Below are 23,822 nucleotides of genomic sequence, written 5' to 3'. Positions count from 1 at the left end.
AATTACCTCAATGAATAAAGTTAATAAACTCAAGAATAATCCATGGAGAATCCATGGAGTTGCCCATGAGAAAACTAGGGCTGAGCAAACGAACGTAAAATAAAAATTATAAAAAGGCATAAGGGAAAATATTAATCCCTTGGGATATTTATAAACTTCCTAAATCTAATCTAAAAATAATTAAAGAAAAGAAATAAGAAAATAATATATACATAAGTTGCAATATTATTTGATGACAGAAGGTGACGTGGCACGAATAATATTGACGGAAACGAGGGACGAGTTATGTGCAGCAACGAAACCTCGTGGTCGTGGGCTGGTTGTGCACTCGCCAATCCTGCGGGCGCAGGTCATCCCTGCCCCCTGGCAGTAGCTACGGAGCCTCGATAGGGCGCGGGGATGACCTGAAACATCAAGACAAACACAAACGAAGCATAATTGAATATAAAATGGATAACTTATGCAATTGCGACCTAAAAAGCGACAAAAGACTCAAAAAGCAACTATAAAACTAGCATAAATGTGCCTATAAACTCTATATAAATATGATTTATCATAAACCCAAGATTGATCCAATTTAAAGATATATAATACATGATAATTATTTGACTCTACCCTAACCTGAACCCAAATATACCAGCTATTAACCCGCTTAAACCGGATTTAACACAACCCAAACCTGAAATTGAACCCGATCTGAATTTGACTTGAATCGAACCCGACCTAATTAAACTTGAAAAGGTGAATGACCTGAAATAAACTAAACCAAGCTAGGTTGACCCGATTCGAACCTGAACCTGATCTGGAGGCTAGTTGATCCGACATAACTTGATACCTGATTTGACCCAACCCGAACCCGACTTGAATACCTGAATTAACATCTCTACTTTGCGCTATATTTGGCGAAAAACTATTATGCATGATTCAATATTATTTATCAATGATATAATATGACATCTTAACACAACTTTTCATATGTGGATGCCACACCGTGTGGTCGGGGTTACTTATTCATGAGATACTTGGTCCACTACTAAAAAACAACCCATTTTCGACGGTAAATTTTTGTCTGAAACACCCTTAAATCCGTCGGAAATGGGGTTTCCGACAAAAATTCCGTCGAAACTGGTTGTCGGAAAAGGTGTGGTAGGAAAACGGCCCTTTTGACGAAATGTCCGTCGGAAATAATTTTCCAACAGAACTCATTCGTCAAAAGGTAATTTTTTGGCACCGAAAAAATTCGTCGGAAGGACACAAACCCGTGTGAAATTTGCGAGGAAATTTTTGTCGGAAACTGCTTCCACCCAAATGTAAAAAATAAACAGCGCCACCATCGGCACAACGTATCACCACCTCCAACCCCATCAGACCACCAGCACCCCCAACCCTAACCCTAATCCCCCACCACCACCAGCCCCCATCGCAAAACCCCCAAACCTCCAGGCCCGATCCAAACCCCAACTAACCACCTTCCCTTCAGCCCCTATTTAAACCCCACCTACCAAGAACTACCACTGACCTCCATCCCTTCGCCCCTTATTTAAACCCTAACCCTAATCCCCCACCACCACCCAACCCAGGCTGAACCGACACCACAGTTCTCTACCACCACGACACCGCAACACAAAAAATCATAAAAAATGACCACAACCCAAATGTACCCAACACAACCTTGCTAACCCAACCCCACAAATCTGTACTCCAAGAGCAGCCGCCACCACCACCACCACCATAAATTTTCAAAAAAAAAAAAAATCCCAAAAAACAACAAAATAAAATCAAAATTAAGAAAAAAAGAGATACATACCTTAATTTAACCGAACAAAACCTTGAAATTGGGTTTATAAGGTCAAATTTGACCATGAAAACTCTAGATCTAGAGTTTTCATGGTCAAATTTGATCTGAAAACATTCGTTTTAATTGCACCGTTGATGTCTTTGGTGTTGTTGTTGTTCATGCGGTGTTGGTATTGTCGTTTATGCGGCGTAGGTGTTGCGGCGGTGGTGGGGTGTTGGCGGTGGTAAGTAGTTAGAAATAGTGGAAAGGAGAAGAGAGAAACAAATGGCGAGAAAGAGAAGTGGAAATAGAACTAGAAGAAGAAGAAGAGAGAGAAGAAGAACGTTGAGGATAGAAGGAGAACAAAGATCAGATTGAAGAGGAGAATGAATAGGAGAGAGAAGAAGGGGAAAGAAAAAGAGAAGGGGGAAAGAGGAAAAAAAAGAGGTGGACTGAACAAAGGGAACTTATCCCTTTTAGGGTTTTCTAAAAAGATATTTTTTTAAAAAAAAAATTATTTTGACAGAAATTCCGTCGTAAATTTCCAACGAATTCTTATTCTGTCGAAAAATGTACTTTTCGACGGAAAAATCCGTTTCGTTGGAAATTTTCGACGAGATATAAATCCGTCGGAAATTACGATATTTTCGACGAATTTACCTGTCCCTCGGAATTCTACCTGATTCTAGTAGTGGTCTGGGGTTAATCAATCATTCTGGGTTACTCGCTAAGTATTTTGGTGTGTGTCAGTCGTCAACATAGAAAATGCATTATACACAAAGTTTCATATGTGACTGACCATAATATATATATACGTATTTGATTGGTATTATGCATATATATAGAGGTGTTGGGGGTAATGGTATACTCTAATTTAAAAAATAACCTTATTTGGATATGAATTGGTTTAACTCGATTAAAATCCAGCCAAACACAGAAAGAAATTGAATTGAAATTGACCAAATAATGAACCAACGGATCAACCTTATTTTAATCAAACCAAACTTGATCGAACTGAAATCAACCCAACCCAAATTCATACGACCCGAAATTAACCCGGTTAAACTCGTTTTGAACCCTATCCGAATTTATCCGAACCGAACATGAACCGATCTGGAGTTGACCCCGATCCATATCCTACCCGGACTTAGGGGTGTTCATAAATCGGTCCGGACCGAAAAAAGGGACCGGACCGGACCGGACCGAATTACTCGGTCCGGTCTTCGGGTCTTGAAATTCATTTTTCGTTCTTCGGTCCGGTCCGGTCCAAAACCCTATAAAAACTGGTTTTGGACCGGACCGATTTTTTTATTAATAATATGTGTGAAACCTTAAATAATGGTTAAAATTATCCTTAATAAGCTTAGAAAACTTTAAATTTATAAGCTTTTTCGCACTAAACATACAAAAAAGACGTAAAAATGACGTTACAACATAGTTTTTCCAATACGTTTTTTTGTGTTTCCTAAACTTTATAAAAAATTTAGTATTCATTTAAAAAAAATTTCTTAAATCGGTCCGAAGCGGTCCGGTCTGGGTTCGATCCTAACTTAATCGGTCCGGTCTTCGGTTCTTAAAATTCTAATTTTCGGTCTTCGGTCCAATCCGGGTCGGTCCGGTCCAGTCCGGTCTTGGACCGATGATCAACCCTACCCGGACTCGATAGACTATGACCCGACTTTAACTCGATCCGACCCAAGCCGAATTAAAAGAATAATTTTGACCCGAATAGACCCGACTCAAACTCCATCCAATTATCCAAATTGATACCTCTAAGTATATATGTCACACAAAATAAAATTAAACAAGGTTGTAGAATATAAATGTTCCAAGTAACAAGGGAAGGGAAAGTATAAGTATATCAAATTTTACTCAACATTATCATATCACTAGAAGTTGGAATCGACTTTCAATCCTTTTATTAAAAGCATTATTACACCATCAAATTCATGCACACATTCATATCATATAACCAAGAGTAAACATAAATAACACAACTCCGCTTATATCTTCTCTTATAAGGAACATGAATGGATGATTAGCCACAAACTCTACCTTTTCTATAATCATTGAACACCACACACTAATTGCAGTCGCAGCTGCAGCTTCAGTGCCTTCCTCATTGACTTCGATAAAGGATTTTTGGAAAATGTTTGAAACATACAGATTTCTATCTTCATACAAGTTTGTCATTTTTGTTAGACCACCCTTTGAAAACGGCAATTCAACTCCTAAGTCTACTAAAACTTTAGAAGCATCAAATTCAAATGAAATCTGAAACTTAGGGAGCCTAAAGTCACCCACTTCAACTTCATCGACTAATAATGGAAGGTGTTCATTCAAGAAACCAGTTGAGAGCATACTCGTTGTACCAAGTTTGAAAGCCCATCTTTTGCATTTGGAAGAAAGAAATACATAGAAAATTGGCGCTTGTCTTCTCCTTGTTTATAAGGTAACCTAAGGACTTTGAAGTCATCAAAAGTTTTGATGTATTGGTCCTTGTAACTAGTCATAAAGGGCACTTTAACTGAGTTACCATTTAAAAGAAAGAAGTCACCTTCCATTGTTTTTGATGCTTATTCCATGCTCCCTTGAAGTAAATTGCGTTTGCAAAGATGAGCCTAGTAGTGCTATCAATAGAATCAAGAGACAACAAGTCTTTGATAAGGCCATTAGTTTGCTTCTCTTCCCATGAATTCACATCGACGACAACTACAGATGCCTACATATACAAATAAATGTGATTATTATAGTATTTATAATCTTAGTAATAAAACTATAACATCTTAGTAAAACTAATCATGGTTAGTGTTGGATTGATACGCCTACATATACAAATAAAACTAATCATGGTTAGTGTTGGATTGATACGCGTGAATCTTCGAAAAGTGCAAGCAAAAAGAGTCTTGTTATATATGCATCAATACATCATACATGAGTTCGCGGGCCTTGGCAAAATAGCGTGTTTTGATCATGTTCTTTTAGTGAAATCAAACATTAACTCATCTTTCAAAAACTACTAGATGAAGTCCGTGTGATACACGGTTCGTTTGAATTTTTTAAAATATTTTTTACAGTATGTGCTAAAATTTGTTACATATTTAGATAAAATTCCTATTATCAAAAGATAATTTTATATATTTAATTAAAACTTAAAAATATCATTCGCCAATGTTGCTTGAGTGACATTGAATTATTTAATTTTAAAAGAAATTAATAATATCTTATTTAATTGGCTACAACTAAAATTTATAATCTTACATGGCGCGCTAAGATTCCTATTATCAAAAGATAATATTTTACATCTAATTAAAACTTAAAAATATCATTCGCCAATTTTGCTTGGGTGACATTGAATTATTTAATTATAAAAGAAATTAATAATCTCTTATTTAATTGGCTACAATTAAAATTCATAATCTTATATGGTGCGCTAAGAAAATTAAATCCTGCTCTCTAAATTCTTGGGAAAAAACTCTCCTTTATATATATAATATTAGATTAGATTAGATCGGTCAAATCTTCACTAGGATAGGATTTGCTATATCGAGAAGAGTGAGGGCTTAGATTGTATCTCGACTTTCCATTGATATTTTGTATTGTTGAGCAATTAGGTTTTGATGATTATAAACTAATGATGATTATCTATCTAACGTGTATGTTAAGTTGTGCATAGAAAAAGCAAATTATGCTTGGAACAGGATACAAGGAACCTGAGTAATGACAGGTATATATGTAAGGAACTTGAGCAATATAGGATAAGCAATAGAGGAACAAGAACAACGATAAGTGTTATGGTTGATAAGCATGATGATGGCTAAGGGACCATGAAGGTAACTATGTAAACATGTGTTTACATATGTTAGCTTCATAAGGTAAGTATCCTATACATATATAGGTTATGTATGTGTAGGAGTCTTTTAATTTAGTTTAGTTTTCTTTATTGTTTTTATAAATAAAAAACTAACCTTCTGTTTTACTTTGTTATTCTCAGAAGTTTGCTCAGTTCGTCATCATCAAAAAGGGACAACTTGTTGATCCTTATGAGGTTTTGATGATGATGTTAAGAATTGAGCAAACTTCCATTTAATAAGGATTTTCTAGTGTTGTGATGTTTGCAGGTTCAGTAAGCGTTGAGGGCTGAAGTAGGAATTGAAACAGAGGAACTTTAGAGGATCCATGAGGATACAAGTAAATTTAGAAGAAGAGTTCCAGAAATGGAACTTCCAGAAGTTTCTTAACAGGAACTTCAAAACGGGTTGTAACGACCTGGTTCCGGTGTAATGTTGGGGCAAACCCTAAGATCCAGAATATATCAAGACTACAGGATTCCAGAACAAGAGTTTCAGAGAAGCAACATGAAGACAGAGAAATAGAAGTATTTTGCTCTAGGATTCATGTAAGTATGTTGGACATAAAATTCGGTCTGGAACAAGTCTATATAGAACCAAGGTGGACTCCAAACAGTCAATGAAATTAGAGTAACTGACTTGTCAGGAACTCGAAGACTGTCAGAGTTCAGGAACCTAATAGGAACTTAAGTATGCACGTCGTTAAAGGTCGGTTTTAATGATATATATATTTACCTTATACGTGCATATCTTTTAGGGATTTGGTTTTACTGAATAAAGATATTTATCTTCTAATTAATCCCTTTTGGAAAAAGATAAGATTGTTTAAAAAGTATTTTAAACAAAAAGATAAGTTTTGAATAAAGTCTGATTTTATGCTAAGTTTATCTTATTATTATTGACAGTTTTTATTCTTAACAAAAAGATATATTTTCGGAAAACTGATTTTTAGAAAATATCTTTTAAACTTATCTTTTCAGAAAATCTATCTTTTTCAAGATGAAATGAATATTTCGAGTGTACTATAAATATGCTCATATGTATTCATTCAAAGTTGAGGCTGACGAAGTGTAGTGGTCGTGCTTAATGGTTTTGTCCTTCACCACGAAGCTAAGTCAGTCCTCCTGGTCAAAGTTCCTATCAGGTTTTGGTTACAGTACGTCCAGTGAGTTCCAGACAGGTCTCGAGTGTCCAACATATTAGTTTTATCTCTTTATTCATAGATATGTATTTAGGGATATTCAATGAGATCTTGTAATGGGAAAAAGGGTTTTGAGTGTTTTGTATTTTGGGGTGAGATTGTGAATTATCTTAAATTCACGCTTGTGTATGAGTTTGAAATCTCGTAAAATTCGAGTGGTAGTTAGTCACCCTGAGTGGGTGTGTCTTGGATTGCACAGTGAGTGAAAGGAACCTGAGAGGTGTCTTGGGTCACCTAGGAAGTGTCCTGGGTAAAGGGAGAAAAAGGGTCCTGAGAGGTGTCTTAGGTCTGGTAGGAGGTGTCCTATCATATAGTCAAGTGTCCGTGGTGGAACTTTCAAAGCAAAGGTCAGTGTAATAGGTTGTACTAGGAGAGTTGCCTATTATAGTGGAATTTGTTTATAAGTCCCAATAGGGCCGAGGTTTTACTTCCAGTTAGGCACTGGATGGTTTCCTCGTAAAACTTGTTGTGTGCTTTAAGTTCCTTTACGTTTTGTTTTTAATTTCCGCATAAGTTCCGCGAAAAGTAGGCACTAGGAACATACTACAATTCACCCCCCCTCTTGTAGTATATCATCCGAAATAACAATTGGTATCAGAGCAGGTGCTCTTGATAAACCGGGCAACCCCGAGGAGCAAGTTCCAGGCTAGGATGGATACCTACAAGGAATGCAGCGAATGGAACTCAACCCTAGAACGTTCCCAATACCACGTGAAGACCAAAGTCTGCTTGTGAAGCAGATTTGATTCAAAGATGAACATCTTTGAGGTAAGTGTCTCGTCTTTGAAGTCTTGATTATATATGTGTACAAGTTCCTTGTAGTATTTCTAGTTAAATTTTGGATTTTGTTTTGAAAGTTTGCAAATCAATTTTGTGTAACCTCAAATCTGATTTATAGAGTGAAAAGTATTTGTCAAATTTACAAATTGATTTATTTTTAAAGAATCGGTTTACTGGAAATAGTTCAAGGAACGTATTATGTAGAATTATGCATATTTGGTCTCTTGGAACCTAGATTACCCCTGTATGGAAACTTAATTCTTTGGGCAAGGTAATGAACGTATATTTTGAATATTTGCCAAAGAATGACCTTATCATGTGTATGTGTTTTTCTGAATATTTATTATGTAGACACATGGTGTTTATTGTTAGTAAAGATAGTTGGTTTAACCGTAGTTGTTTTAATTATGGATTATTGATGTCTATTACTAACATGAAGGTACCTAATATAAATTGGGTAACCAAAGCCAAAAGATGACCGATTTTGCAGGCTAAGTGAGTGGAGACAACTTATTAATAATGATGATCTTTGGTTGTTTGTATATAAGCAATTATGTGCAAATTCCTCTCACTAGAAAGCCTTTATAAGAGGTTTGTAGTAGGTGAAGCGACAGTGGATAAGTGTGTAAGTCGCCTATACATCTCTCTGTAAATATTGGTCATGTGCTTTTAGTATGTATTAATCCTTCACAAAGTCCTATTGAAATTCAATTCCCTAATATTATGAAGGTTATTTGTGAATGGATGAAAAGAGAAGTTGTTTGGATGTTTATAATGTATATCATGACAAACTAACTTCTCTTCTAGCTTTGTGCAAGTTATTAATGATTGTTTTGTAGGTTTGTCCATTGAGACAAATTGGTGCGCAAAAGTTTGTTCCATTAGGAGCTCAGTGCTTAAATTGGTTGGAACTTGGTAAACTTGGAATGATAAAACGAATTAGGGATACAGGAATAACAAAGCTTCTATATCAAGGTGCTATAGGAGTTAGCGTATACGTTCCTGTAAAGATTCTTGTTCAAGTTCCAGTTAAGTTCTTATTATTCAAAGTTCCTTGGAACAAAGCATTAATTCCTGTAGCAGACTCTTATGAAGGATGATGAGCTAAGATGATTATATTTGACTTCGTGTTAGAAATTCATCATTTCGTTGATGGAACGACATCTAAAAGGGAGTATTCTTACAGGAACTTTATGTTTTAACACTTTTATGCTTTAGGTTTTATCTACCTCTTTTGACTAACCTACTGACATTTTAAAGGCACAAAGGAATCTCTTGGGTTGTGAACTTTCATGTTATATCTTTTGAATGATAATATGAGGGACTTTGACAAGGTGTTGAAGAATTTGAGATTTAATCAACACGTTCCTCTACCCAAGATACAATGGTCTAAAGGACCAGAAGGACATGTTCCAACTTTATGTCAAAAGGAACATGGAAGAGTCGAAGGTTTATAATAGGAGGGAACTCGCATTATCTCGACAGCGAGGTTCCAAAAGAGATGATGATAGCCAAATCAAGGTATCTCTTTCTATAAACCTACAATGGAAGAACTTTGACTTATAATACTAACACGAAAGGTAAAATTTCTACAGAACAGGAAGTTAGTAAGTCAAGTTCCTATCCCATTGTGAATATCTTTCTTGTCGAGTTTTTAATGCACATTCTGGTTTTCAATTGCTTGTAACTCTAGTTGTTTCATGGCTTCAATAAGACATCATCAATAAAGAGTGGAAATGTCACATATGAAGGGAATCAAAAAGGGAACACATCATTTGTGGATCTCAAGGTGATTCCTAACAACAACCTGACATTTCTAGGTTTTATTGAAGATGAGATACTTCTATGCTTCAAACTGTGAACATGTAAACCTTTTCATGCTTGATAAACCTAGTAGGAACTCGATAATAGGTATATGGTAAGCAACACTAATCCATTGGATCTTAGTGATATGAATATGTTTACCATGTGATATGTAGAGACTAATTGAAAGATATGTCTTGTTTATAAGTAATGAAAGCAAATGAATACTTGGTTAATTTTCTTAACAGAAGAGATGATGAACTGTTGAAAGTCTTTTCTATCACAGGGTATGTGGCTAAGCGTTCATCATTTATGAAGGTATAGATCTAAAAATGGAACCTAGTTCCAGTAATTGTTGATGTTTGTTGCAGGAACACAGGATTGACAACAAGTTTCCAACTTTGAATCATGAAAGACACGGAGAAAACAAAGTTATATGCTAATGGTCTTTGCAGGTTCTTTGGAATAGTTTTCAATGTCTCTTGCTACATCATCAACACTGAAGCAATAGATCTTTGATGAACAAGACACCCTATGTTCCACTTAGGGATGTTTGATGATATAAGTTCCAAGGCGATTTATCCATAAACGCCTAGACTAGTAAAACATAAAGAGTCTACACTATCATGGTTAATGTGCAATAAATGAACATATTTTGAGACTGACAGGTTTGTTCCCATCAAACAGGTTATAAAAGATGAACTCATGTGTTCTTGAAGAACTAACGGAGTTCCTAATAAAGAAATATGTCACTAAGGATAACAGCAAGGGCTAGCTACATATGTTGAGGAACTTTGAGATGTTAAGTTCAAACTCATGCAACAAAGGTCAATGAACTCAATACAAGAAAGCAAGTTCCAACAAAGTTCCAGAGCTAAGATAATATTTGTTCCGACCAGCAATATCTCAACAAACTATGGAACTAAAGTGTTTTTCATGCATATATATAACCAAAGGGAAAACCTCAACAACCAAGGATCTGAGAAGAGCCCGAGATATCAATCGAAAAGGATGGACTTTATAACTCATAGTTGTATAAAAGATAAGTCTGTTTTTAAGGTTGATGTAAACATGTAATTGGTTGTTATCAGGTTAGATGTGCAGCAGGAACTTAATAAGCTTAAAAAGAAGAAGATGCATGTCACATCCTGAACCTATTCTAGAACACCTAAAAAGGGTCGGAGATTAAAAAAGGTGTTCTGGCAAAAGCTTGTTGAGTAAGGCACGTGAATGGAACAAGGCCAGGTTGGTTCTTAAAAGAAACAACCAATACAAAGGTAAGTATTGTCTTTAAGGAACTTGTTGCGTGTGTAGCTAGACTTGAAGCAAATTGAATAATATTTGTTCTTGCTGTTTATATGGGATTAGAGTTGTACCACATGGATGTCATGTATGTCTTGATATGAATTTTTGTAGACGTCTATGTGGAACATACTCTAGGATAGAATCCTATCCAAGTTCCTTCTTGAAAATTGAGTTTTAAAAGTATCAATTTTTGTTTTCAAGATTAACTGAGTTATTATTAGTACTTGTTTACATTGATATATCTCTGGTACTACTAACGAGCCATTGTGAATTGGTTTTTGCTAATTTATGATAAGAAAATATATTTGTAAGATTAACCACTGACAATGGAACTTGAGTTAGAAGTGGAAGTTCATATTAGATTCGAGATCATCAAGGAACATAACAACCACTTCAAGAACTCCAAGGTAAGCCATCATACTCAACCAATGCTTTAAAGTTATATTTTTACTGGTAAGAGACTACATAAGATATAAGTTCCTTTTCACATGTCGGCATTAGATGAATTGAATTGATATTTTTTTGGTATGAATGCAATATGTGAATTTGTGAATTGATTCTCTTATGGTCATATTCTTGTTTATTGCTTAATGGAACAAGACTTGATGAAACATAACACGAGTATAAAGTATTTTTTCCCATAAGTTATGTCAAGCTGGGGTTCCTATGTTATACTTAAAGTAAAGAATATGCGCTTATTTTTTATGTGTCACACTTAGTTCTTGTGTTGTAAAAGACATACTCACTTGCCTAAGAGTATTAGAGGTCTCATAATAGAACTATGGGTGCTGTCAAACACGAAGTTCCTAAGTTGTCAAAGGAACAATGGAAGAAACTTTGATGGAACAAGACAGGTAAGTTCCCAGACCGTTTGTAACTCACTTGTTTAAATTTCAGAGGGAACTAACCTATCTTTTAGCCAACTTTCAAGCATCTACGCCATATATCTTCGATCGCAACATTATTCTACAACTCTAAGTTGTGCGTCCGTGTTGCATATACTTTAATTGTCCCATATTTAGAAAATCGAAGATTCTTATTAACCCAATTCAATTTCCTCTTTCCGTTCACACACTTTTACTTTTTATTCTTAATTCCCATGTGCTCTAAGTTTGTTCACCATCTTTTTATGGTTCAATGAAACGTGAAAAAGGGTGATTACATGTTGAGGGGGAAGTTGAAGAAAAAGAAAGAAGTAAGTACTTGAAAAGGAAGAAGAATGGTAAGGGACTCAGGGGGAATAAGGTAGGAACCAAGAATTCAAAATGGTTCAGATCTGGTTGTGGAACTCAAGTGTATGAGTAAATATTCTCTTCATTAATTTAAAATGTGTAATACTAGGAAATCATGCAAAATTTGTGTAATGACACCCTTTGAAAAAAAAAAAAAGAGAAAGAAAAGGAAAAAGGGTGGTCAAATATTTAATTTCCTGGGTATCTATATATGAAGAATGTTGACTATGTTGATGTCGTGTACTCGTATACTTGGTGAGCTAGTGAAGGAACAATAATAAACGACGAAGGAACTTGATTATGATGAAACTGAAATCTATTTAAGTTCCAGTATGGAGAATGTTCCTCAAAGAAGTTGGTGGTTAAGGTAAGGGAACTTGGTTATCAATTGGCAAGATGAATATGTGTTGTGTTCAATAGGAGATTCAAGAGTTTGAGATAAAGTACAATGTGGCGGTTCTCATCTCAAAAGGTTTAAACGAAGAGCACAAATTCCACTTCACGTTCCCTCTACTTATTTTGTTCCATATGCTTCTTTATATATCCTTTAAGCTTGCGCTTTAATTGGTCTATTCATGCAATCCATTTCTAACTTTTTAGCTCTGATCTTTACTTGAATTTTAACTTCTTATTTGTCAAGTTCAATTAAGGGTTTTGAAGTTGGGCCTTTGGATTGTGAGTTGGAAGTTAGTGTGGAAATGGTATCCGTGTTTGAAAAGTGAGTACCTTGAGGCTTTTAGGAACAACAAGTGTTTAACTAGTATATACTTACTTATTATATGGTGGTAGGTGTGACATATGACTTTAAGTGCATATAATTTACGAAAAACAAACGTGTGGACCAATACCCTTTTTGATAATGACAAAAGGGGGAAGAATATGTATGATGCTTATGGTATGCAGTAATTAAGTCTAAAGTTATTACATCATGATTGTTGAAAGTATTTATATATTGATAAATGATGTGTATTGCTAAGTTCCTAACTATTAAGTTCTTGTGTATGTTCTTAACTTGTTTAAATGTTATTTCCTTGAAAAACTAAGGGGGAATAAATGTACAACGATTATCCTTTAATATGTGATGAGCATCAATAGTTTGTCATCATCAAAAAGGGGGAAATTGTTGAGCAATTAGGTTTTGATGATTATAAACTAATGATGATTATCTATCTAACGTGTATGTTAAGTTGTGCATAGAAAAAGCAAATTATGCTTGGAACAGGATACAAGGAACCTGAGTAATGACAGGTATATATGTAAGGAACTTGAGCAATATAGGATAAGCAATAGAGGAACAAGAACAACGATAAGTGTTATGGTTGATAAGCATGATGATGGCTAAGGGACCATGAAGGTAACTATGTAAACATGTGTTTACATATGTTAGCTTCATAAGGTAAGTATCCTATACATATATAGGTTATGTATGTGTAGGAGTCTTTTAATTTAGTTTAGTTTTCTTTATTGTTTTTATAAATAAAAAACTAACCTTCTGTTTTACTTTGTTATTCTCAGAAGTTTGCTCAGTTCGTCATCATCAAAAAGGGACAACTTGTTGATCCTTATGAGGTTTTGATGATGATGTTAAGAATTGAGCAAACTTCCATTTAATAAGGATTTTCTAGTGTTGTGATGTTTGCAGGTTCAGTAAGCGTTGAGGGCTGAAGTAGGAATTGAAACAGAGGAACTTTAGAGGATCCATGAGGATACAAGTAAATTTAGAAGAAGAGTTCCAGAAATGGAACTTCCAGAAGTTTCTTAACAGGAACTTCAAAACGGGTTGTAACGACCTGGTTCCGGTGTAATGTTGGGGCAAACCCTAAGATCCAGAATATATCAAGACTACAGGATTCCAGAACAAGAGTTTCAGAGAAGCAACATGAAGACAGAGAAATAGAAGTATTTTGCTCTAGGATTCATGTAAGTATGTTGGACATAAAATTCGGTCTGGAACAAGTCTATATAGAACCAAGGTGGACTCCAAACAGTCAATGAAATTAGAGTAACTGACTTGTCAGGAACTCGAAGACTGTCAGAGTTCAGGAACCTAATAGGAACTTAAGTATGCACGTCGTTAAAGGTCGGTTTTAATGATATATATATTTACCTTATACGTGCATATCTTTTAGGGATTTGGTTTTACTGAATAAAGATATTTATCTTCTAATTAATCCCTTTTGGAAAAAGATAAGATTGTTTAAAAAGTATTTTAAACAAAAAGATAAGTTTTGAATAAAGTCTGATTTTATGCTAAGTTTATCTTATTATTATTGACAGTTTTTATTCTTAACAAAAAGATATATTTTCGGAAAACTGATTTTTAGAAAATATCTTTTAAACTTATCTTTTCAGAAAATCTATCTTTTTCAAGATGAAATGAATATTTCGAGTGTACTATAAATATGCTCATATGTATTCATTCAAAGTTGAGGCTGACGAAGTGTAGTGGTCGTGCTTAATGGTTTTGTCCTTCACCACGAAGCTAAGTCAGTCCTCCTGGTCAAAGTTCCTATCAGGTTTTGGTTACAGTACGTCCAGTGAGTTCCAGACAGGTCTCGAGTGTCCAACATATTAGTTTTATCTCTTTATTCATAGATATGTATTTAGGGATATTCAATGAGATCTTGTAATGGGAAAAAGGGTTTTGAGTGTTTTGTATTTTGGGGTGAGATTGTGAATTATCTTAAATTCACGCTTGTGTATGAGTTTGAAATCTCGTAAAATTCGAGTGGTAGTTAGTCACCCTGAGTGGGTGTGTCTTGGATTGCACAGTGAGTGAAAGGAACCTGAGAGGTGTCTTGGGTCACCTAGGAAGTGTCCTGGGTAAAGGGAGAAAAAGGGTCCTGAGAGGTGTCTTAGGTCTGGTAGGAGGTGTCCTATCATATAGTCAAGTGTCCGTGGTGGAACTTTCAAAGCAAAGGTCAGTGTAATAGGTTGTACTAGGAGAGTTGCCTATTATAGTGGAATTTGTTTATAAGTCCCAATAGGGCCGAGGTTTTACTTCCAGTTAGGCACTGGATGGTTTCCTCGTAAAACTTGTTGTGTGCTTTAAGTTCCTTTACGTTTTGTTTTTAATTTCCGCATAAGTTCCGCGAAAAGTAGGCACTAGGAACATACTACAATTCACCCCCCCTCTTGTAGTATATCATCCGAAATAACATGTATGTTGTATAAAATTGTCTATTTTTGAGTTATACTAATATAAATATAATAAATAAATAAATAACAGAGTATAAAGGTACTTACTCCGTCCCATAATATAGTTCATAATTTCCTATTTTGGAAATCTAAAATGTTGTTCATGTTTCTATTTAGATAGTATATAAATATCATTATAACATCACTTTTTAACTTTTTATTCATTATAATTCCTAATTTATCCTTGAATATTACACTTGTTTTGTACTTTTTTTCCACTTTTCCTCTCTCACAGTTGTCTATAATTGTACTTTTCACTTTTATTAATGTAATTTATTCATTTTCTGCTACTATTTCTTAAATTACCGTAAAAAACTACAAATAGGATTATATTATGGGAAGAGAGTTTTCAAATAAAAAAAAAAAAAAAAATTATGGGAAGAGAGTGTATGCAATTTTGAAAATGTCCCCGCATAAGTAATAGTACGTTAGTTGGAAGTCTTAAGCTATACAAGTATATCAAGGTTAAAAAAACTCTCTAGAGAGAGAAACACTTAGTGAGAGAAATACCCTCTTTTCCTCTGTTCATCTTTTAAGTTTTACTCTTCTGCTTCTCGTTTTCCTATCTATTTCCTTTTCAACAACTGCTCAAATTTTCCCTTATCAATAATCATGTCAGATAGAATTTTTCCTAGGACTTTTGTCTATCCTCACATAGTAGGTTGCTACGAATTCCCTCCTTCGTCCTTTCAAGATAATTTTGATTGGAATTGCACTGTTATCGGAAAATTCTGGGATACTCGTAAATTTTCGGTAGCTTTGGTTCAGCGATTGGTTTCTCGCTTCTGGCACCTCCGAGGTCCAGTTACAGTTCACTGTTATGGAACAGAATTCGTATTCTGCTGTTCTAATGAATACGATGCAGATGATTTGGATCTAAAAGGTTGGGTGCACTTTAAAGGTAGTCTTATGGTCCTTCAACGTTTAAGGGGACATGAAGTTCCAGAAAATATGAATTTAAACTTAGCTCCGATGTGGGTTCAAGTTCAAGGGCTACCCATCCGATACTCTGTTCCGCAAGTGGCTTCTTCAGTACTTCAGCGTGTTGGTGATTTGCTTATGGAAGAAGATCATAACGGTCAGTTTCCTATCCCGCGTCCTAGAGTTAAAATATTAGTTGATTTGTCGTTACCTTTAATTGCGGGTTGTTTCTTTCCTACCTATGACAATCATGTTACTTGGGTTCGTTTTAAACATGAAGGAATATTTCGCTTTAGTAAAAAGTGTGGATTTGTCGGACACGGTCGGGAGACCTGTCCCAAATCATATGCTTCGTTTTAAGTAAGTTTCTTTTAGAGCGCCGTTTTCGTAAGCTACACGAAGACGGCGCACGTGTTTTGTTTGGTCCTACAGATGCTTCACTATACACTAATTCAATTCGAGGAATTGCTCCGAATCGGGATAATTGGACTACTGAGTTATGGTACGGTGATAATGATGAGGAGGATCCTTTTGAATATCCTGCGGATTCTCATCCCTCAGATTGGGACCATCTTAGTGACGTCATTGACAATTTCTCCACGGGGTCAGTAAATTCACCTCCACCTCCGCCTCCTTCAGCTTCAATTCCGGGTTTATTTCCCGGACCTCCGTACACCGGGTATCGTAAATTACAGAATAATAATGGGTCTTAGTCTGAACCCAACTATAGAGGAGTTTTATTTCAAGACTTGGGTAACTCTCAACTGGATCCCATTCCAATTTTCTCACCTCCTCCTTTGGGCCCTTCTGGACCAGCTTACCCGGATCCATTTGGAGCTGGGCCGAGTAACTGGCTTGCTGAAAATTCAGGAGTTGCTCCTACCTCTCATCAACAGCAAATCGACTCTCCAACTCTGTCTCTTGGGTCCTTTTTTCCGACAGAGCCAGCCGGAGATTCAGGCTATCAGCAAGATTCCTCATTTGGAGGTTTCGAGTTCTCTCATTCCTCTCCCTCGGTTGGTAATTATCCGGAGGTTATTTTGATTGACTCGGCTACAAACTCCGCTGCACCGGCACCAGTGGCTAATGGGGTTGATTCGGTCGCGATTTCTGACAATTCTCTAGAGGTTATTCAGATTGTATCAACATCGATTTCAGTTGAATCAGCGCCGGTGATTAATTTGAATGTTACAGCTGTATCTTCCGAGGAACCAGCTCCCATGGATTGGTCTCCACAGTTCGCTCCTTCAAGCTCTGATATTTCAGATAATTCGTCCCCTCCATCCTCTCCTATTGAGGCAAACAAATCTGAGATACCTCTTCGACTCAAAATGACTCGAGGCAAGAAAAAGATATGGAAGTGGGTTAAGAATTCATGCCCTTCAAAGCGTCCTGCTTCACCTTCGGAACCAGATGCTCCTTCCCCAATCCCTTCTCCGGGCTGTCTAGCTTGTCTTAAACAGCTTAAAAAGCGTAAGGGGGCATCAGGCCAGTCACTCTCAGGCTCACCTTCGACTTCTCCTTCCGACCATGGTTCGGTGGCTCACCGTCAAGAGCCACCAGCGGATCAATACATGAATGTGGGAGCTTGGAACTGTAGGGGTATTGGTACTGCGGACTCCCCTAAAGTTCCGTACTTGTCATCTTTAGTCCGCTCCTTCTCTGTAGATATTATGTTTATTATGGAAACTTTAGTAGCAGTTGATCTAGCTGTACAAAAATTAGCCTCTCTTAGGTTTGATGGTTTTTACGGTGTAGACTCTCAGGGTCTAAGTGGAGGGTTGGTTGTGTTTTGGTTTGCCCCGCTTAGAGTTGTTCCCATAGTAGTATCTCCTAATGTAATTTTGAGTGAAATATGTACCCCAAATGATGGAATAAAATATACGGCTATTTCACCAAATGCCACTGAGTAATTTTAAAATTCATCAAATGCCATCGGACTTTTCAGAATTCACCAAATGCCACCCAGTTTTTCAAAAATTCACCGAGTGCTATTAATGACCAACGGCTGTTAACTCCGTTAGTCATTAGGGGTTAATCATGACACATGTCATGATATAATTGGTAAATTTATCTTAATTAATAAAAATTAAAAAAAAAACAAAAAATTAAAAAAAAAACCCCAAAATTTTCCCAGCCACCCCCACCACCTCCAAACCCTAGCCCCACCCTTATCTCGCCGGAAAACGGCCGACCACCACCTTAACCACCAAAAATCGGCTGGCCGACACTTTAGCGCCCCACCTGACCCACCGCCAACCCCCAAAACCACCCACACAAGGTGGTGGTTAAATCCCAATCCCCTTCCCCTGCGCGCAACGCTACCCACCGTCAAATCCCAATCGTCGGCGACCCTAAACCGACCCTAATCCCTACCCTGTCTCGACCCTAAACCGACCCCCAACCCTTACCCTGTCCCGACTCTTTCTCCACCTCGACCACCACCTGAAATCGCATCCCCTTTTGCTAAAACCCGTAACACCCAAAAATAGCCATTTACATGGGTTTTAATCCAACTTCAACAAAAAAAAAACAAACTTTACACAAATTAATTCATGGGAGAGGGGGTGGTCGAATTTTGCAAGGGACGGGGAGGGATGGTCGGATTTTGTAGGGGAGGGGGTTAGGGTGGTCTATTTGGGGATTAGGGTGGTCGGTTTTTCATGGGAGAGGGGGTTGGGGTGGTCGGTTTTCATGGGAGAGGGGTTAATGTGGCTCGAATTTTGAGGGGGAGGGGTTAGGGTGTGAAATCTGGGTGGTCGTGGTGGTTAAGGTGGTGGCCGGCCGTTTTTCGGCTAGATAAGGGTGGGGCTAGGGTTTGGCGGTGGTGGGGGTGGCTGGGAAAATTTTGGGTTTTTTTGTTAATTTTTGTTTTTTTTAATTTTTTTTTTTAAATTTTTATGAATTAATATAAATTGACCAATTATATCATGACATGTGTCATGATTAACTCCTAATGACTAACGAAGTTAACGGCCGTTGGTCATTAATGGCACTCGGTGAATTTTTTAAAAACTGGGTGGCATTTGGTGAATTCTGAAAAGTCCGATGGCATTTGGTGAATTTTTAAATTACTCAGTGGCATTTGATGAAATAGCCGTAAAATATATTTTGTTTGTGGACGGATCACCTCACCCATCGGGACGTTCTTCAGTTTGGGCTACTATTTCTAGTATTTTACAACAATATCAAAATGTGGTTTTGATAGGAGATTTTAATCAGGTTGAGTATAGTTCAGATAAAGTAGGTGGTTCTACAACTATAGTTGGTCAAACAGAATTCCAGGATTGGAAATTTGATTCGGGACTTTTGGACATTCCATTTACAGGTCCAACTTTCACTTGGACTAATGGTTTTCACAATGGGAATCCTACATTTGAACGTCTTGATAAGGCATTTGCCTCACATGATTGGTTGATTGACCATCCAGAGGCCTCAATTCTACATCAACCAATTCTCTTTTCTTCGAGAACATAAAGTTTCGGAGGGTCGTAAACCGTATAGGATTGACAATTGGTGTCTTCTTTCCAAGGAGGTGGCTAGAATTATTTATTTATCTTGGAAATTAGAGATTTCGGGCTCTCCCATGTTTTCTATTTCTCGGAAATTAGAAGGTCTTCGTTCAAAGATGCTTAATTGGTGTGTTACTCATACGAAACTCTGGGGTATCAATTGGAAAGAACTACACGATTCAATCTCTCCGGTGGCTCAGAATCTAGAATCCAAACTTCATCGCCATATTTTTCTTTCTTTAAGGGAAGAAAAGGTCAAGCATTCTCAGACAGCCTATCTCTATTGGAAGCAGCGAGCTAAAATTAAATGGGATGTGTTGGGTGATACCCACTCACAGCTTCTTTTTTCTTATGTTCAGACTCGACGTCGGAAAAACACAATTCAAGGTTTACAAACCTCTTCAGGAGATTGGACTCATGATCAAGAGAATATCCGCACTATCTTATTTGATTACTTTTCCTCTCTTTATAGGAGTTCTCAACCTCCTGTTGAGATTCCCGAGTTTGATTGGTCGACTCTGAATATGCCTTGTCTTTCGGATAATGAAAAATCTGATCTTATGGTTCCTTTCTCTGCTTTGGAGATCAAGAAAGCTATGTTTAGTATCGATGATTCTAAATCCCCGAGACCAGACAGTTTTACTTCTGCGTTCTTTAAGTCTCATTGGTCCGTTGTTGGCCCCTCGGTAATTAATGCTATTCAGTATTTCTTTCTTCATGGACATATGCTTAAGGAATGGAATCGTACATTTATTGTTCTTATTCCGAAAGTGGATCATCCTCAACAGCCTTCTCAATTTCGGCCAATAGGGTTATGCAATGTTCTTTATAAATGCATAGCCAAATGCCTATCTTCTCGACTTCGGAAGGTTCTTCCTTCCCTTATTTCCGATTGCTAGAATGCTTTTGTCCCTGGTCGTCTTATGTCGGATAATGGTCTTCTAGCTCATGAAGCTCTCACATATATGAATCATTTACGGGGTCGTACTATGGCAGCTGCTCTTAAGCTTGACATGAACAAAGCTTATGATAGAATTAGTTGGCAGTTTCTATGGCAGGTTCTTCAGCAGTTTGGTTTTCCCCCCTATTGGATTCATATTATTCAGCAATGTGTATCTTCAGTTTCCTATCAGATTCTTGTTATTGGCAACCCAACAAAGGTTTTTCGGCCTTTGTGTGGACTTCGTCGGGGGGATCCTCTTTCTTCATATTTATTCGTTCTCTGCATGGAAATTTTCTCGGCTATGATTACTCAGGCAGAGAGAACTGGCCTATTTAAAGGGATTAAAGTTTATCGTTATGCTCCGTCTGTCTCTCATCTGTTTTTTGCAGATGATTCTCTACTTTTCTTCCAGCCTTCTTCTCAAGCCTGTTCCAATGCTCTTGGAGTGGTTCGCCAGTTTTGCGATCTTTCAGGACAGATGATAAATTTACAGAAATCATTTGTTCGCTTTAGTCCTAATGTACCAGAGGATTACAAGGATTATTTAGCTTCTTCTCTGTAGTTTAAAGTTCTTCCTTCTATTGGTTCCTATTTAGGTCTTCCTGTTGATATGGGGAGAAACAAGTGCACCGCTTTTCAGCCTCTTGTCGATAAAATAGTCTCTCGTTTGGCAAGCTTTGCTTCGTTGCATCTTTCAGCGGCTGCGAAATTGGTTGTAATCAACTCAGTCTTGATTGCTTCTCTTAACCATATCCTTTCAGTCTTTCAGATTCCGTCTTCTATTATAAACAAAATCAATAACCTCCTAGTCAGATTTTGGTGGAAGACAGATAATCACTCCAGGGGTCTAGCTCTCACTCCATCTTCGGTTTTGTTTACTCCAAAAGGTTTGGGTGGTCTGGGTATTCGGCATTTGGGTATTTTCAATTCTGCTCTTCTTGCTCGACAATCCTGGCGTATTATGCAGAATCCACAACTTCTGGTTTCTCGGGTCCTTCGAGCCAAGTATCCATCTCTTTTGCATCTCCGTTCTGACGGTTGCCCTTCTAATCCGTCTTGGGGGTGCCGGAGTATTCTTCATGGTTTCCAGGTCTTGAAGACTGGTCTCAGTTGGAAGATTGGCAATGGTTCACAGGTTCGTATTCTTCAGGATTCTTGGGTGCCTGGTTCTCCTGTGTACTTTAAGGATTCCTTTGCTGGTTTGGTTCAGCCGATTCTAGTGTCTTCTCTTTTGGATCCTATTTCTAATGCTTGGGATCCTACTTTAATTCATGCTTTGTTCCCGCTGACCATTGCCTCCAAAATTCTAAGTCTTGAGCGTCCTCCGAAGCCTATGGATGATTATGTTTATTGGAAATACTCTAAGGATGGTGTTTTTTCTACCAAATCAGCTTATGCTCGGTTAATTGCTTCGTCGGAGTGGTTTCATCCAAATATTCCTTCTAGCAATTCTCTGAGTTGGAGTAAGCTGTGGGCTTTACCTATTTTGCCCAAATGGAAACTCTTTATGTGGAAAATTTTTCACAACGCTCTTCCTACAGCAGATATTTTAAGGATTAAGGGTCGTCCGGTTGATCCTTCTTGTTCCTTTTGTCTTCAGGCCCCCGGAGTCTATCGACCGTACTTGTTCCTTCACTGTTCTTTTACCCGTAGACTTTGGTTATGTGGTCCTCTAGGTATTCGGGTTCCTCACTCTGACAGTTCCTTTCATCAGTGGTTCAGTTCTTTACTATTCTCCATTATATCTTTAAAGAATTATTGGGATGGTTTGGATTCTATTTTGTCTTTTGCTTGGGCCATTTGGATTCTTCGAAATCATATTCGATTCAAACAGGCGAGTTGTTCCCCACAAGTAGTTTTTCAAGTTGCTCAAGAATGGACTCTTCGGAGTCAGGCGGCTAGGGAATTCTCTCCCTTTGATAACTCTCCTCCCCCTGGTTTCAGTTCTCAAGATCATTCCTTTCATCTTGTGGGGAATACTGGTATTTCTCCTTCTGTTTCTCTTATTGTGGATGGGGCCTGGGATTCAAAAGATTGTCGAGCAGGAATTGGTTGGTGTTTTTATTCCCTTGAAACAGCTACCTGTTTAGGTGGAGCGGCTCGGGCCTGTTTTGCGCTTTCGGCTTTTCAGACAGAACTCCAAGCTTGTCTTTTTGGCCTCAAGATGGCCCTCCACCGTGGTTTTTCTCGGATCATTCTTCGCACGGGCTGTATGTTATCGGTTTCCATTCTGTCTCGACCATGGGAGGATATTTCTACTTTTTGGATCCAACAACTTCGGGACATCCTTTCTTCTTTTGAAGTCTGTATCGTTCAGAAGCTTCCTAGAGATGTTGTTCTTCCAGCTCAGCTTTTGGCTACCTCAGCTAGAAGACATCAGATAATTAGCTATTTGTATTAGTTTGTGTTCGTTTTGAGTTGCATTTTATCAAAAAAAAAAAAGAAAAAAAAAAGTAATAGTACGTTCTATTAAACTTCTAATGTAGAAAAAGGCAAAAACAAAACCAAGTCAAAACTTGAGATTAAAAAGAAAGAAAGACATACATACATTGTTTACAAAGTCAACTTGATTATGATCGGCTTTGTAAAGATAGTGAACAATATCTTTGAAAATCGGGCTAAGAGGAATTGTTTGATCCATCCAAACTCCATTGGCATAACTCATCTTGGGACCACCATCGGAGCTGCCGTCGGCAAAGATAAGCGGGACAAGATCGTAACAAAGTTTGTTGAGATCATAGGAGGAATGAGCCTTGAGAAAGGAAAGAAGCTGATCAAGAGTTGCCCCGGACGAACCAGCAGTGATCAAACTCAGCACAACATCAAGTGATAGAGGTGAGACAACCAAGTTGGTGTTCTTCGCCTCGGTTGAGGACAACACTCTTCCGGTGATTGTCAATGAGACGTCGGTTTGGTTGTTGAGTGATTGCTGAAGTTCCATTAATTATTTTGGTATGGGCAAACATAATGGGAAAGGATTGAAAGTGTATTTATATTTTGTTTTATTTTTGACAGGAATGTCTAGTTTTCATTGATAATACAAAGGAGAGCCGGTCTCACGATCGATATTGAAATTGCCTTTAGGAAAATTTCTACTCTGTTTTTTAAAGAATAATATATTATCAGGAACTCTTCATACTTTCTCCGTTTTTTTAAGTTTACACCATTGAATTTCTGATTACTACATACTATATAATTACAAATTATATTTTGACTAGTTTTTGTAACTTTTAGCTACCACTAACATAGTCAAGTTGTATCTTTTCTAAATCATATCAATATATATAAATATTTTATTA

The 23,822-nt window shown here is 37.2% G+C and overlaps 1 pseudogene; it reads right to left on the bottom strand.

Annotated features, from left to right (window-relative positions):
- Positions 1–3,736: 3,736 nt before the first annotated feature.
- On the bottom strand, positions 3,737–23,590 carry LOC110730763 (annotated as a pseudogene).
- Between the last annotated feature and the right edge of the window lie 232 nt (positions 23,591–23,822).

This window comes from Chenopodium quinoa, unplaced genomic scaffold (assembly GCF_001683475.1).
Source record: "Chenopodium quinoa cultivar QQ74 unplaced genomic scaffold, ASM168347v1, whole genome shotgun sequence".
Taxonomy (NCBI): domain Eukaryota; kingdom Viridiplantae; phylum Streptophyta; class Magnoliopsida; order Caryophyllales; family Amaranthaceae; genus Chenopodium; species Chenopodium quinoa.
The sequence above is the reverse complement of the archived record's forward strand: the minus strand, read 5'-3'. Positions and strand labels throughout refer to the sequence as shown.